This window comes from Bos indicus x Bos taurus, chromosome 14 (genome assembly GCF_003369695.1).
Source record: "Bos indicus x Bos taurus breed Angus x Brahman F1 hybrid chromosome 14, Bos_hybrid_MaternalHap_v2.0, whole genome shotgun sequence".
Taxonomy (NCBI): domain Eukaryota; kingdom Metazoa; phylum Chordata; class Mammalia; order Artiodactyla; family Bovidae; genus Bos; species Bos indicus x Bos taurus.
The window spans coordinates 13201755-13216598 of NC_040089.1; the positions used below are offsets into that span (position 1 = coordinate 13201755).

The 14844-nt window shown below is 40.1% G+C and overlaps 1 pseudogene; it reads left to right on the forward strand.

Moving 5' to 3' along the window:
- Positions 1-2671: 2671 nt before the first annotated feature.
- LOC113903936 lies at positions 2672-3366 on the forward strand (annotated as a pseudogene).
- Positions 3367-14844: the final 11478 nt, after the last annotated feature.

The window sequence follows — 14844 nt, forward strand, 5'->3', positions numbered from 1 at the left end:
TAAAGGGCACTTTACAACACAGATAACTGGGACCCGCTCCCAAAATTTCTGATTTAGTGGGTATAGAGTGGGGCTCCCAAATCAGCATCTCTAATTAAAATTCCCAGGTGATACTGATGGGTTGGTCCAGGGATCAGTTTGAGAACAAACGCTTCAGAAGAAGTGAGTCATGAATGAATGGGGCAAGGCAGGGGTGGAGGTCCAAGGACTCTGCTGAGAACTGGATTATAAATCTGCAGCCCAAACTCATGACTTCTTCTTGGTCTCCAAAGATGTCACTGCATGTTCATAATCTCAAAGGACATTTCTATTTACTTTCTATTCTGCATTTTGCCCATCCCTAACCCATGACACACAACTTTACCACACCGCAGGATTCATATTAGCTTTCTGAAGCAAGTCAGTGCTTGGCAGAAAAGGGCGGATTTCACTGATAACCAGACTTTGCATGGAAGAAATATACAAGGGTTAAAAATGAAGAAAAGAGAGAAAGAAGAAGGGAAGGGAGGAGTAAAAAGGAAAGACAGGCAAGAAGGACATACTATGAATATACTTTATGTTCTAAGTGCTCAGCTTTGAAAATTCACATACTTCAGAATGTTAAAGCCTCACAAATAGTCTGCCAGTCATTTATTATTATTCCCAAGAGGAAAACAAGGTTTAAACAGATTATAAGATTTTCTCAAGTAGATAAGACTTGTAAGAGGCACAAAGAATGAAACCTAGAGGCATTCAATTCCAAGTCTGGTGAGATGTCTACTGTTCTCCACCGTCAGAAAAATTGGAGGAATCATACATTATTTGGAATTGCAAAGCGAAGTCACATGGGTGCAGCAGTGATTGCCTCAAATGTTCTAAAATCTTGTATTTAAAATCTTGGTGTAATCTAGGGCCCTTCTTCCTGGCTCCTTGAACTTGAGATAAACCCTGGGTACCTTTCACAGTGTTGTTACAAAAATGAGGTAGCAACTGTGTAACTCCCTGCCTTTGTGTATGTTAATCGCACTGCCTGGGAGGCTCTCTACAGTTCTAGGTGTATGTTACTATGTTGCAGATTCACTGGGAATAGTGCTCTTGTTCCAGGCAGAGATCCCTCACTGCAGGGCTTCTCAGAATGCCCAGGAAGATGAACTCGGGGACACAGACCTACCAATGCTGAAGCCTAGGGAGACCTTAGCCTAGTTTGGATGGGGCCATGATATAACCCAATGGCTTGACAATTGATGGCATGCAACCCAGAGAAACACCACCATTCCATTAGAAAGTGCCTATCAAATGACGAAATGGTGATTTTAAGGTGGTTATTTTTCTGTTCCAATTTTACAACTTCTACACAAATACCTCTAGCTTCCTCTGTTTAAGACAGGCTAAATATTTGTTATTAGTTAATTTATCCTGGCAGTATGCAGAGTTCAGAAGAGACACACAAGAGAGAGAACTACAAGGGGGACTGCTTTCACTGAAAGACAGGAGCGATTCCTAGCACTTGTCCTTACAGAGACATAGGATGATCTTGCTAAGGCATCCTGATCCCTTTTGAGGGCATTAAATCAGAGATGTGACAAATGTTTAAAGAAAATACTGTGGAGAACTGGGTGAGTGCACGGCTCTTCGCACCTTGCAGTCCAGGCTGAGTGTCTGAAAACACAGGATCCAGGGAGAGATGAGAGTCACAAGAGGGATCCATCACTAACCTTTTGGATCCCCAAGTCATTTACCTTCAGCTACACCCTATTTTGGCACCCCACCCCAGTACTCTTGCCTGGAAAATCCCATGGGTGGAGGAGCCTGGTAGGCTGCAGTCCATGGGGTCGCAACGAGTTGGATACGACTGAGCGACTTCACTTTCACTTTTCACTTTCATGCATTGGAGAAGAAAATGGCAACCCACTTCAGTGTTCTTGCCTAGAAAATCCCATGGGCAGAGGACCCTGGTAGGCTGCAGTCCATGGGGTCACACAGAGTCAGACACTACTGAAGTGACTTAGCAGCAGCAGCAGCAGCAGCAGCAACAACACCCTATTTTAGATGAGGAACAGGTACTAGTTCAATATCACCCAGACTCTGAAAAGAGACTAGACTGAAACAAGAAATAGCCTCTTTGAACTAGTAAGTAGACACATACTACAAAAGTGTACCTCTCCAGATTAGGCAGTTTTTCTAAGTACAAACCACAAGCACATTTTAAACCAAACTCATAAATGATATTCAAATATGTGGTTCCTTACCTGGTCCAAACGGGAATTGAGAAGAACATGAAAGGAGATAGGAAGGGTAGGGATTTACAATACAATTTGTTTGAAGCTTATTTGCATAGAGAAAAAAGATATTTGCCTATGAAGTCCCTGACACATGTAAAGCAGAGTGCCACTCTTATTAAAATTGGGTGATCTGATCTGTAAATTAAAACAATGATACCATTTTTTTAACATAATTCAACATAGATTTTTTTTCTTTTAACAATAAGCCTCAGTGATGGTAAACTTAAATCTCAGTTCACCTTACTTATGTAAATTAGAAGAACTAATACTGCACACTGACAGGAATGTAGTATTTAATGAAGTTTAAAAAAAATCCAAAGCTCCTTCAATGAAAGAATTTAGACACTAAAACATTAAAAATTGAGTTCTAGGAGCAAGGGGACCCAAGATTATCTCACGTCACAGGGAAAATGGTGGAAAATTCACCATCACCATTGCCAGAAAGAGTGATTTTGGGCTTTGTTCTTAAGCTCCCAATCTGGCTTCACACTGTATTTTGTGTGGGCTTTCATTCCTATATCTTGGCTAAACTCCTTAGGCTTAACCTATCAGCCTCAAAAGTATTGAGCTGTTGCAGTGCTTGGGTACCTCCTCATTACTGTAGTCATCAGTTCCGTTCAGTTCAGTTCAGTCACTCAGTCGTATCTGATTCTCTGCAACCCCATGGACTGCAGCACACCAGGCCTCCCTGTCCATCACCAACTCCCAGAGTTTACTCAAACTCCATGTCCATTGAGTCGGTGATGCCATCCAACCATCTCATCCTCTGTCGCCTCCTTCTTCTCCTGCCTTCCATCTTTCCCAGTATCAGGGTCTTTTCAAATGAGTCAGTTCTTCTCATCAGGTGGCCAAAGTACCGGAGTTTCAGCTTCAGCTTCAGTCCTTCCAGTGAATATTCAGGAATCAGTCACATGCTCGTAATTGGAATAAACATGATGAGTATCTCTCTCCACTTAGTTCCATTCAAACAATCACAGGTAACTACGCAAAAAATCAACAGCAGAAGGAATACCAAGAGGCCATTCCAGCACTAAGAGATACTCCTATTAGTGCAGCAAACCAAATGTTCCTTCTTGCAGTCAAAGAACTTTATACCAAAAACTGAATTGTATGTGGAGCAATATCAAGCATTTATTACAAAATTTTATAGTTTTACTATAAAAATAGTTCCTAATGGACAGAATAAATAAAATATTGCATCACCACATGGCAAAAAAAATCAAGTTCCACATAAAAGGGGTTTACAATTTGAAGACCAGACTCTCCTATCCTGGGAAGCCTTCTAGAACAAAATGCTTGTCTTCTTACACGTGAACATGTGTGTCTGTGTGTGAAAAGCATATTTGTGACAAAACTAGGTGGCAGAGCAAAAAGGAGTCATTTTAGAATGACCCAAAGAGGTATTCACTAGGATTCTCAAACAAAAGTATAAGCAACAGAGTAAGAAGGATACAGAACCAAAAAAACAGAACCTGCGGAAACGGGGGAGATGACAGAGGGCATCTCTGTCAGATGACAGCAGTGTTTAATGATGGGCTTGGTAGACGGGCATGCCTGGGTTCCCATCCACCCCACTTGCTGGTCATACTGACTAAGAAAAGCTATTTTATTGCCCAGAAATTTGGCTGTTTTATTGGTAGAACAGGGAAACAATAACCACATTATGGAGTTATTGTGGGATTTAACTGAGACAATATAGGCAGGGTATCTTGCACAATTCTCTGCGTTTAACTGGCTAATAAATACAGACTAGTGCTTATTGGGGATGCGTTGGAAAGGTGGGGCAGGTGGGAAACAGAGAGATGCCTCCAGGACAAATGCAAACAAAATCCATTTCTTGAACTTCGTTTTCAGCGCCATCAGTTCATGTGAGAAAATGTAGGCTGATAACCCTAAGATAAAAGGCCAGAGAGCATACTGCGAAGTTGAAATCAAATTACTCACACAGACACAATTATTTATATAAACGTCTGGCACATGGTAAATGTGTAACAATTCATAGCCCTTATTTTTATTAAGAAACTATCTCTCACCTTATGTTTATAACTGACATTAATTAGCATGCTGGAAAATGGTTTTATTGTGAATATACAAGTTCCAAGAAGGAAAGTTAAAAAATTAAATAAATAAACATGAAAAAAATCCAACAAAAAACATTTAAGCAATGATGCCATTTTTTACATGACTCAACATAATTTTATTTTTCCTTTTAATGATAAGCCCTAGTGATGCCAAGTGGTCAAATAATCAAGTTTATTTGTTATTTGAGTATATGTTACTATTGGGAAAACAGATAAAAATGACCCTTTAGAAAGACATTTAGCAATATGTATTAATAATAAGAGCCTTCAAGTGTTCAAAACCTTCACCTGTAATTCCATTTCTTAAGACCTAACCTATGGAAATAACTAAAAATATAGGGAAATCTATATAAATGTGCCTCTGTGGTATCCTTTCCAAATATAAATAATGGAAAACCTAAACAGTGAACAGAGGAAGAAAAGTTGCTTGCTGCTACTGTTGCTGCTGCTAAGTCGCTTCAGTCGTGTCTGACTCTGTGCAACCCCATATATGGCAGCCCACCAGGCTCCCCTGTCCCTGGGATTCTCCAGGCAGGAACACTGGAGTGGGGTGCCATTGCCTTCTCCAAATAGTTGCTTATGCAGCTTCAACTTATCACATTTATTCAATGACGTATTAGACAGCTATTAAAAATAATGCCAATAAAAAGCTTAAAATAACATATTAAAAGCTTATAACCTGTACTGTCATGTTAAGGATAAAAGCAGAATATAAAACTGTTTAAATAACAGGTTCACAGTATATAAAACAACATACTAATAACTAAAAGAAAATACACTAATTTGATCATTATTGAGTATGTTAGCAATTTTTCTTCCTGTTTTTATATATTGCAATGTTTTTCCATAACAAAAATAATTTTTGTATAATAATGATAACATTCCAATGAGATTTCTCTTAAACATTCTAGCAGCAAGATTCTCTAGTACAAGAGTCAGAGAACTATAATCCTTGGGTCAAATTCAATATGACACTTGCTTTTGTAAATAAAGTTTTATTAGCACACAGTTTCACTATTTAATTGATGTATAGTTTACAGCAAAGGATGCTCAAACTACTGCACAATTGCACTCATCTCACACGCTAGTAAAGTAATGCTCAAAATTCTCCAAGCTCAGTTTCAGCAATACATGAACTGCAAACTTCCAGATGTTCAAGCTGGTTTTAGAAAAGGCAGAGGAACCAGAAATCAAATTGCCAACATTCGCTGGATCATGGAAAAAGCAAAAGAGTTCCAGAAAAACATATATTTCTGCTTTATTGACTATGCCAAAGCCTTTGACTGTGTGGATCACAATAAACTGTGGAAAATTCTTAAAGAGATGGGAATACCAGACCACCTGACCTGCCTCTTGAGAAACCTATATGCAGGTCAGGAAGCAACAGTTCGAACTGGACATGGAACAACAGACTGGCTCCAAATAGCAAAAGGAGTACATCAAGGCTGTATATTGTCACCCTGCTTATTTAACCTATATGCAGAGTACATCATGAGAAATGCCGGGCTGGAACAAACACAAGCTGGAATCAAGATTGCCGGGGGAAATATCAAAAAGCACAGATATGCAGATGACACCACCCTTATGGCAGAAAGTGAAGAGGAACTAAAGAGCCTCTTGATGAAAGTGAAGAGGAGAGTGAAAAAGTTGGCTTAAAGCTCAACATTCAGAAAACTAAGATCATGGCATCTGGTCCCATCACTTCTTGGGAAATAGATGGGGAAACAGTGGAAACAGTGTCAGACTTTATTTTTCTGGGCTCCAAAATCACTACAGATGGTGATTGCAGCCATGAAATTAAAAGATGCTTACTCCTTGGAAGGAAAGTTCTGACCAACCTAGATAGCATATTAAAAAGCAGAGATATTACTTTGCCAACAAAGGTCCATCTGGTCAAGGCTATGGTTTTTCCAGTAGTCATGTATGGATGTAAGAGTTGGATGGTGAAGAAAGCTGAGCCCCAAAGAATTGATGCTTTTGAACTGTGGTGTTGGATAAGACTCTTGAGAGTCCCTTGGACTGCAAGGAGGTCCAACCAGTCCATCCTAAAGGAGATCAGTCCTGGGTGTTCACTGGAAGGACTGATGCTAAAGCTGAAACTCCAGTACTTTGGCCACTTCATGCGAAGAGTTGACTCATTGGAAAAGACTCATGCTGGGAGGGATTGGGGGCAGGAGAAGAAGGGGACGACAGAGGATGAGATGGCTGGATGACATCACTGACTCAATGGACATGAGTTTGAGTGAACTCTGGGAGTTGGTGATGGACAGGGAAGCCTGGCGTGGTGTGATTCATGGAGTCACAAGGAGTCGGACACAACTGAGTGACTGAACTGATAGTTTACAGCAGCTTTTGCAGAGCTGAGTAGGTGCAATTGGGACTGTACAGCACACACAATCCCAAATACTTACTGTTTGAATTTGACAGAGAAAATTGCCCACTTCTAATTTTAAACATTGTATCCAGAGAATCTGACATAGCTCTATATAGGTGTTTTGGATACTCAATGATTCCTTAGAGCTCTGAGTCAGTAATGATTTTGGAGCAACGGGCAAATCCCACTCAACAATTTGTTACACAGTCATTGAATGGCCTGATCATGGTTAGCTAGTGTGTTTTCTAAGAAGTCCAGTCCCACAAAATGCTCCACCTAGAATTCCCTTCACGCAAAATCACTGTGAACATAAAGTGCTTTGACAAGTCCTAAAGTTTAGCTTTATTAGAGTGAGCACTACTGCTGCGGCTTACTTTATAGTGTACAAAATGTTTCCCTTTATGTATTTATCTCATCCATTCACCCATTTACCTATTCAACCATCCTCACATTTACTGAGTATCTAGTCTACCCAATGTTAGCATTTAAATGCATCTTTTGGAAATCATTCATTCTTCACAACAGCCCTTCGGAGACAGATGTAGAAGAAAATTTATTATCTTTGTATAACCAATGAGGGATCTGAAGGTCAGAAATGTTGATTACTTTTTCCAAGATTACACAGGTGTTAAGAAAGCAAGATTGGAAGAGGAGAAGAAGCTGGAACTTCATCAATATTGTGATGTCTAGACCACTCAAGAATGTTTAGGGACAGAGCACACCTACAGGAAAGGAAAGTATGGGAACAAATCTTGGATTCCTACACAAATCGGGCATGTGGGTTGAATGTCAGGGTCTCATCAGATTTCCAAATAATTGCATGTTGCATTAACACAATTGAGCAAACATGGATGGAGTCTCCCTTCAAAATTCATCAGTTCTTTTTTTTTTTTTTTTTAATTTGATCATGTGATTTTAAATGTCCAGAGTCTCATTTTGGACACTGGTTAGACTGACGGACAAGCCAAAGAATGACAAAGAATAAAACTGCTTAATTTGGCCAAACAACAATAGACTGTCTGTGAGCAGTTGAAGCCTAGCTGTGTCAGAATATTCAGGATTCAGTGAGAACCTCTGTCAGAGCATCTATTTGCCACAGAAGAATTCCTGAAACTCCCTTTATTTGGAAGTGTAAGTATTGGAACTTCACAGCATGGGTTGGGTATGTCTGGAACTGGAAAATAAAGTTTCACACAGGACTAAATATAACTTCCTGCCAGGCAGGTAGGGACTGCTTGCCAAATTGTGATGGTTGTTCAGATCCAAAAATGATGAAGAAGGCCAATTTTTTGACAACTGAAATTGCTTTCAGGATGGGTAAATCTACCCTATTTCAGGAGAGATAAGAGTTGCAGGAACTGGTTAATTACCTCTCACCTCCAAACTTCCCAAACTTCAAATATAGCAAGTTCATCATTTACTTTAGCATAAATAGACTTTAAAGCAAGATAATGAAATTACATCTTAGGCTCATAGCAGACTTTTCCATGAAAAGACAACTTGGAAAATCTAATTGCCAAGGCACCTCAATAAGAGGTAAATAGGAGTAGTCAGAGGAAAGCTCAGTTTCCTCAAACAACATGGACTGGACACTGCCTCTTAGAACTTCTACTGTTCTTGTTTTCTGTTGGGTAGAAAAAGGTCTGTCTTTTCCTTGCTGTATTCCCAGCTCCTGGGAATGTGCCAGGCCCTGCACACGAATAAAGGGACTCTTGAGTCATATCTGATGGAGCCCGTGAATAGGTACCTCCTATTTTTGAAAGTAGAAACACAGTTGGTGTGGCTAAGATGTTTTTGCATTCACAGGGTAAATGCGTAGCACTGGGGGTGAAGTTAAAGGGTTCTGCTTTCTTCATGAATGCAGCTTAGATCTCCCCAGAATGAAAGTAGGCAAGGGTTCTTAGAGTTTGGCAAAGCTGAACCTTGGAAAAATTAGGAGATACTCATTTTGTCTATATTTTTTAAGCAGGGCTTGTGTCTCCAGGTACCTAACTGTGATACCGTGTCCTTCTATATCTCACAGACTGGGAAATGCACGACCTTACTGTCTGCTGGAAAAATTCTGCTTCTCTTTCTTTTCAGTTCAGTTCAGTTCAGTCACTCAGTTGTGTCTGACTCTTTGTGACCCCATGAATCACAGCACACCAGGCCTCCCTGTCCATCACCAACTCCCGGAGTTCACTCAAACTCATGTCCATTGAGTCGGTGATGTCATCCAGCCATCTCATCCTCTGTCGTCCCCTTCTTCTCCTGCCCCTAATCCCTCCCAGCATCAGAGTCTTTTCCAATGACTCAACTCTTCGCATGAGGTGGCCAAAGTACTGGAGTTTCAGCTTTAGCATCATTCCTTCCAAAGAAATCCCAGGGCTGATCTCCTTCAGAATGGACTGGTTGGATCTCCTTGCAGTCCAAGGGACTCTCAAGAGTCTTCTCCAACACCACAGTTCAAACACGTCAATTCTTCGGCACTGAGCTCTCTTCACAGTCCAACTCTCACATCCATACATGACCACTGGAAAAACCATAGCCTTGACTAGACGGACCTTTGTTGTCAAAGTAATATCTCTGTTTTTTAATATGCTATCTAGGTTGGTCATAACTTTCCTTCCAAGGAGTAAGTGTCTTTTAATTTCATGGCTGCAATCACCATCTGCAGTGATTTTGGAGCTCTTTCCTTTAGAGCCCTGCTAACTCATAGTCTCAAGTTCAAGAATGACACGGACTGGAAGAGACAATCAACATGAAAGACAACAGTGTCAAGGTAACAAAATTAGGTAGACAAATAAGCTAAAACATAGTACATGACAATGCTCCGCATTTTGATTTAAAAGGTTCATTATTTGATTTCAGTGTAGAAGACCAGGGTGGTGTGGATTATTAAAAAAAAAAAAAAAAAAAAATTAGAAGGAGGAAAGGTAAGGTAAGTATTCTACTGCAAGTTGAAGCTTGGCCAAGAAGAGTAATGTAACTTAGTAGACACGGATGGGGGTGGGGAGAGGGGTGGCTCTGGAAAGAAATATTCAGGACATTCAAAGAAATTGAATGGCTCTAATGTCATCTGGTCCCATCACTTCATGGGAAATAGATGGGGAAACAGTGGAAACAGTGTCAGACTTTATCTTTCTGGGCTCCAAAATCACTGCAGATGGTGACTGCAGCCATGAAATTAAAAGACACTTACTCCTTGGAAGGAAAGTTATGACCAACCTAGATAGCATATTGAAAAGCAGAGACATTACTTTGCCAACAAAGGTCCATCTAGTCAAGGCCATGGTTTTTCCAATAGTCATGTATGGATGTGAGAGTTGGACTGTGAAGAAGGCTGAGCGCCGAAGAATTGATGCTTTTGAACTGTGGTGTTGGAGAAGACTCTTGAGAGTCCCTTGGACTGCAAGGAGATCCAACCAGTCCATTCTGAAGGAGATCAGCCCTGGGATTTCTTTGGAAAGAACGATGCTAAAGCTGAGACTCCAGTACTTTGGCCACCTCATGCGAAGAGTTGAGTCATTGGAAAAGACTCTGATGCTGGGAGGGATTGGGGGCAAGAGGAGAAGGGGACGACAGAGGATGAGATGGCTGGATGGCATCACTGACTCGATGGACATGAGTTTGAGTGAACTCCGGGAGTTGGTGATGGACAGGGAGGCCTGGCATGCTGTGAGTCATGGGGCCGCAGAGAGTCGGACATGACTGAGCGACTGATCTGATCTGAACTGAATGTCACACAACAGGAACATCACAAGGAAGCATGCTATGCTACTTCCTGTGTCTCTTAATATCGCTAAGCCTCAAGGCCTCCACCTATATAATGGAAAGAATAAACCCCATCATGCCTCATTTTCAGTGTTATTATGAAGATTAAATGACATATTGCAATTATAAATTATTCTGATATTAGTGTCATTTTTAACAGTAACAATAACAAACTCAAAGTTTGAAGAATACTGGGGCATTTTGAAGAGTAGTGGAAGAATGAAGATGGAGACAAGAGTTCCAGTTTCATAAAAGAGCTTGGTAGAATATGTAAATTATAGATACAAATGTACATAATACAAGCTGAATATATACATCAAGCTAGACTCTCTTTTTTGAACTAGAGCTCTCATCTTTTAATAATAATTTTTAATAATAAAGTTCTGGTTGGCAATAGAAATTCATGGCTATATGGCCATTCAATTTAATTTTTATTTGTTGTCTTTTACCATAAAGCATATACTTCTCTGAAATACTATAATAGGATAAAGAAAACCATCAGATCAGGCTATACCAAAATATTCAAAGTTGCGTTAATAAAGTCATATACTTACCCAGACAGTTTGTTAATTACATACCTAATAGCCTCTCATAAAATCAAGGCAGGAGAAAGAATATGTTTACGTTCTCCTATGGTAGGAGGTGTTTTGTAATTCCTTCCAAAAAATGCTTCCCCAAGTTAAGCCAGACTTTTTGCTTGGATGGGATTTCATCTGGAACCCAAGATACTTCAGATGAAACTATAGCTCATCAATTTTGTTTTCATCTGTTTGCTGCTGACAGTTGACCTTCCAACAGCCATGATGCCTCTTGTCTTCAGGCCTTTCCATTACCAGACCCCTCCCAGTTGAAATGTCCTCCTATCCTTTTGTCCGTTTATCTGTCCGAACTCCTTACCCCCAAAGAGAAACTATATGTACACATTTTGTAATCTATAAAAGTCTATGTATTTTAGACATGGAGGATGTGAGCTAACTGGTTTTAGGTTCCTCTGCTGGTGGGCCGATGTCTATGGAGTCACACAGAGTCGGACACGACTGAAGTGACTTAGCAGCAGCAGCGGCAGAACTGCTATAAAGCAGAACTTTCAGGGTCTTAAACAATGATGGTACAACTTCCCAGTGGTGTGCGGGAGCCTGAGGAAACTGACTCACTACTTCCTGCATGTAAAATGGCATACTATTCCAGGGAGAGCCCCAAGAGACAATCTTAAGAGCACCTTTCAGCCAGAAGTTTAGAAGCACTTTCAGAGCATGAATACACATATTCTTATTCATAAAACACACACACATCTATTGGTCCTGATCATAAAATCTTTTCTTAAGCATTCCTCTGTACCCACATTGCTGATGCATTTTCTCAGTGGAGTCTAGCCTCCCTTGTGGCCTCCATTTCTGGGCTGTAACTCAGTAACTTTACCCTTCAGACTGTGCTTTGGCTGCCTTCAGGAACAGCAATGTCTCTGTTCAAATCAGGAGAGCATAATGAAACATTGTCTGCTACAGTATCAAACATGAGAGGTTTCCGCTAAACTAATTGGTAGGGAAAACATTTTGCCTTCATCAAGTGGCAGGGCCCAAGTCAAGAAAAAGGGAAATGGACTGGGGGAGGTTGGGGAGGGCAGGCAGATCAACAGAATGGACTGGAAGAAAAGTTTGCTGGAAGCTGAAAAATTGCAGTTGGGGGCTTAAATGAAGATAGTGTTTTGGTTATCTCTGTGGTCTAGGAAGGAGAAGCAGATTAGGGCTGAAAAGACTTGAAGTCTAAACAAGATTATTCCAATAACAAACTTGACTCAGTTTACACTTTGGCCAAATTATAATATTGTTGTGTACAGAGACTTTTAAACATATTCTGCATAAAGCTCAGTTGAAGCACTAAAATAGATATGAAAATGTAACAAACTTTTAATGCAGCTGTTTTCAACCAGGATGGAAGTGGAATAAAATTGAATTTGTGTCAGAATATATTTACTAAAGCAAATGCCTCCTTCACTTCCCTTTGCCTTGGCATTATAATTATTTGAAACCGCTGTATGGCAATGTAAGCAGAAAACAGCAATAGCAGCAACAACAATGCAACCACAAGACATTTATCGAGTGTGTTCTATGTGTTTGGCACTCTGCTAAATCATTCACATACTTTACATTACTTAATTCTCATCACAGCCTTCTGGGCTGTGTGCTACCATCATTTCCCCTTCTCAAATGAAAAAGCTGAGCCTATGAGGATGTGTGTTTAGCTAACTATCCCAGTTATACAGCATCACTTTGTAGGCTTTAAAAATTGTGAGGAAAAGGATCACATTCTTCATTTGGGAATCCCACGCCAGAACAACTATTTCAAGAGTAAAACTCACTGTCGAACCCTTCCCCTGAATTGCCTCAGCTTCTTCTGTCGATTAAAACCACTGAGAAGTTTCCTTTACTGCAACCTTTTCTCAAGAATAGGTCAGATTTTGGCTAATTTCACTGTACAGATAATTTTAACAAGTGTTGTAAGAGATACAATCACAGTTCACTGGACCAGAAGTTCACAGACTTAAACTTGGCAACCCTCCTCTACAGACTATGCAAGCTTCAGTGGGTCACTTAATCTCCCCAAGCCTTGGGGATTTCCTCTTCTGTAATATAATAGGGCTCAGCTGGATATAAGCTTTCCCCCTACAATTAACATTACCTGTTGGCAGGTTTGTCTCCTTGATCTAGATGTTAGAAACTATTCTGGCCCTGTTAAAAGTTAATACTGGTAGTGGGATGGAGCTGGGGGTAACAAAGAAGTTAATACACATCTTCATCATCTTACCAAATCAAGGTTTTCACATCTGCTTATGGGTCAGGAGATCATAATAAAGCAATCAAATATGAATGACAGGAAGATTCAGTCAAAGAATAAAATACAGAAGAACAATGTGAATTCTAGTACATAGTCATCAAATCTCTACCATTTTCAAATTCATCTGTAAATCAAAGATAACAGCAGTACCTACCTCTTTGAGATTTTTCAAAATAAGATAATATACCTAAGCTATGAAAACATGATGGGCAAAATTAAAATATGTCTGTGAAATCTGTCACACCCTCTTCCCTCCAAGATCTCTGAACCAGTTATGTGAAAGAGACAATAGACCATTGCTAGTAAATCTGGAATGAAAACTCTGATTAAGCTCCAAGCCAAAACAGGTTCCCAGGCATATCTCCCAGTTTTGGATGAGTTCAAGATGGGCAAAGCCACTGATGAACAGCTGGCCTGTCTTACCAGGGGAAGAAACTCACGATGTGCCATCAAGAAGAATTTGTGCACCTGAAGAGCTGTCTGGATTGGAAAATAGAGGTGTTACCTGTGCTTGGAGCTTCTTTAACAATCTCTTCAAGGACAATCTGATTATACATTCTGCATTCCTTGGAGAAGAATAAGTAGGTGGGGAAGAGAAAAAACTAAACAAGAATTTTAGAATGTTCCTAATATTACTGGAAAAGGGTGAATGGAATACTTAACAAACAATAGAACTCACCTCACTGAATGGGTCCTGACATTTGTATGTAAAGTACAGGGGAAGTTCTTTTAATTGACTTCCTAATGGACCTCCAGTATCACTCCTCACTCTCTAAGCCATTCTAATCAATCTGTAACAATCTGATGCTGGTTTCCAGTAGGCCAATTTCAGGCAATCCCTTATACTTCTCTTATTAGCAGTTAAATTTTATATGTGTCCAGAACCAGCTGTATTGACTTTCAAAACTGTTTATTCCCGTGGAATTAATTAATTAATAAAAAGCTATATAAACAGATAAGATTTTAAAGAGGAAAAGGGTTTTCTTTTATAAAAAAATAAGTGAATACTTTGGAAGAGGTGATTACAGTCAGCTTTGCCAAAGTGCATGTGCAACACTTGGAAAAGCTCAGGGGAAACTTAGCAATCCAGAGGAGCTTGCCTTCAGATCGCTGTTCATGCTCTTGACATTCTTCTCCCCACTCAATTGGAGCACAGATAGAAATCCCGTAGATATACTAATGGATTATGCGTGTAGCTTATGAAAGAAAGGTGACAAAGAAGCCTGATTTTATGGACTCATATCTGAATGCAAAGCCTTAGCCCTTCATTGAAAGGCTGGTGAAAGTAATGTTGACCAAATGTTTGAAGTGTCAGGCACTTTGATGGTCACAAGAGATAAAGAGATGAATCATATATTCTCCCTTTCCTCAAGGAGTTTTTGAGCAACCTGGAGAAAGACAGGCATAAGAGACAGGCAGACACACAGAACAGAAGGGACCTGTCCCCTTGGGCACAACTCCCACTTTGGACTGAATGTGATTATGCTCCCATTCTCGCCCCTTGCTGTGTACCCAGCCCCTCCTCTAAGCTAGCATCTCT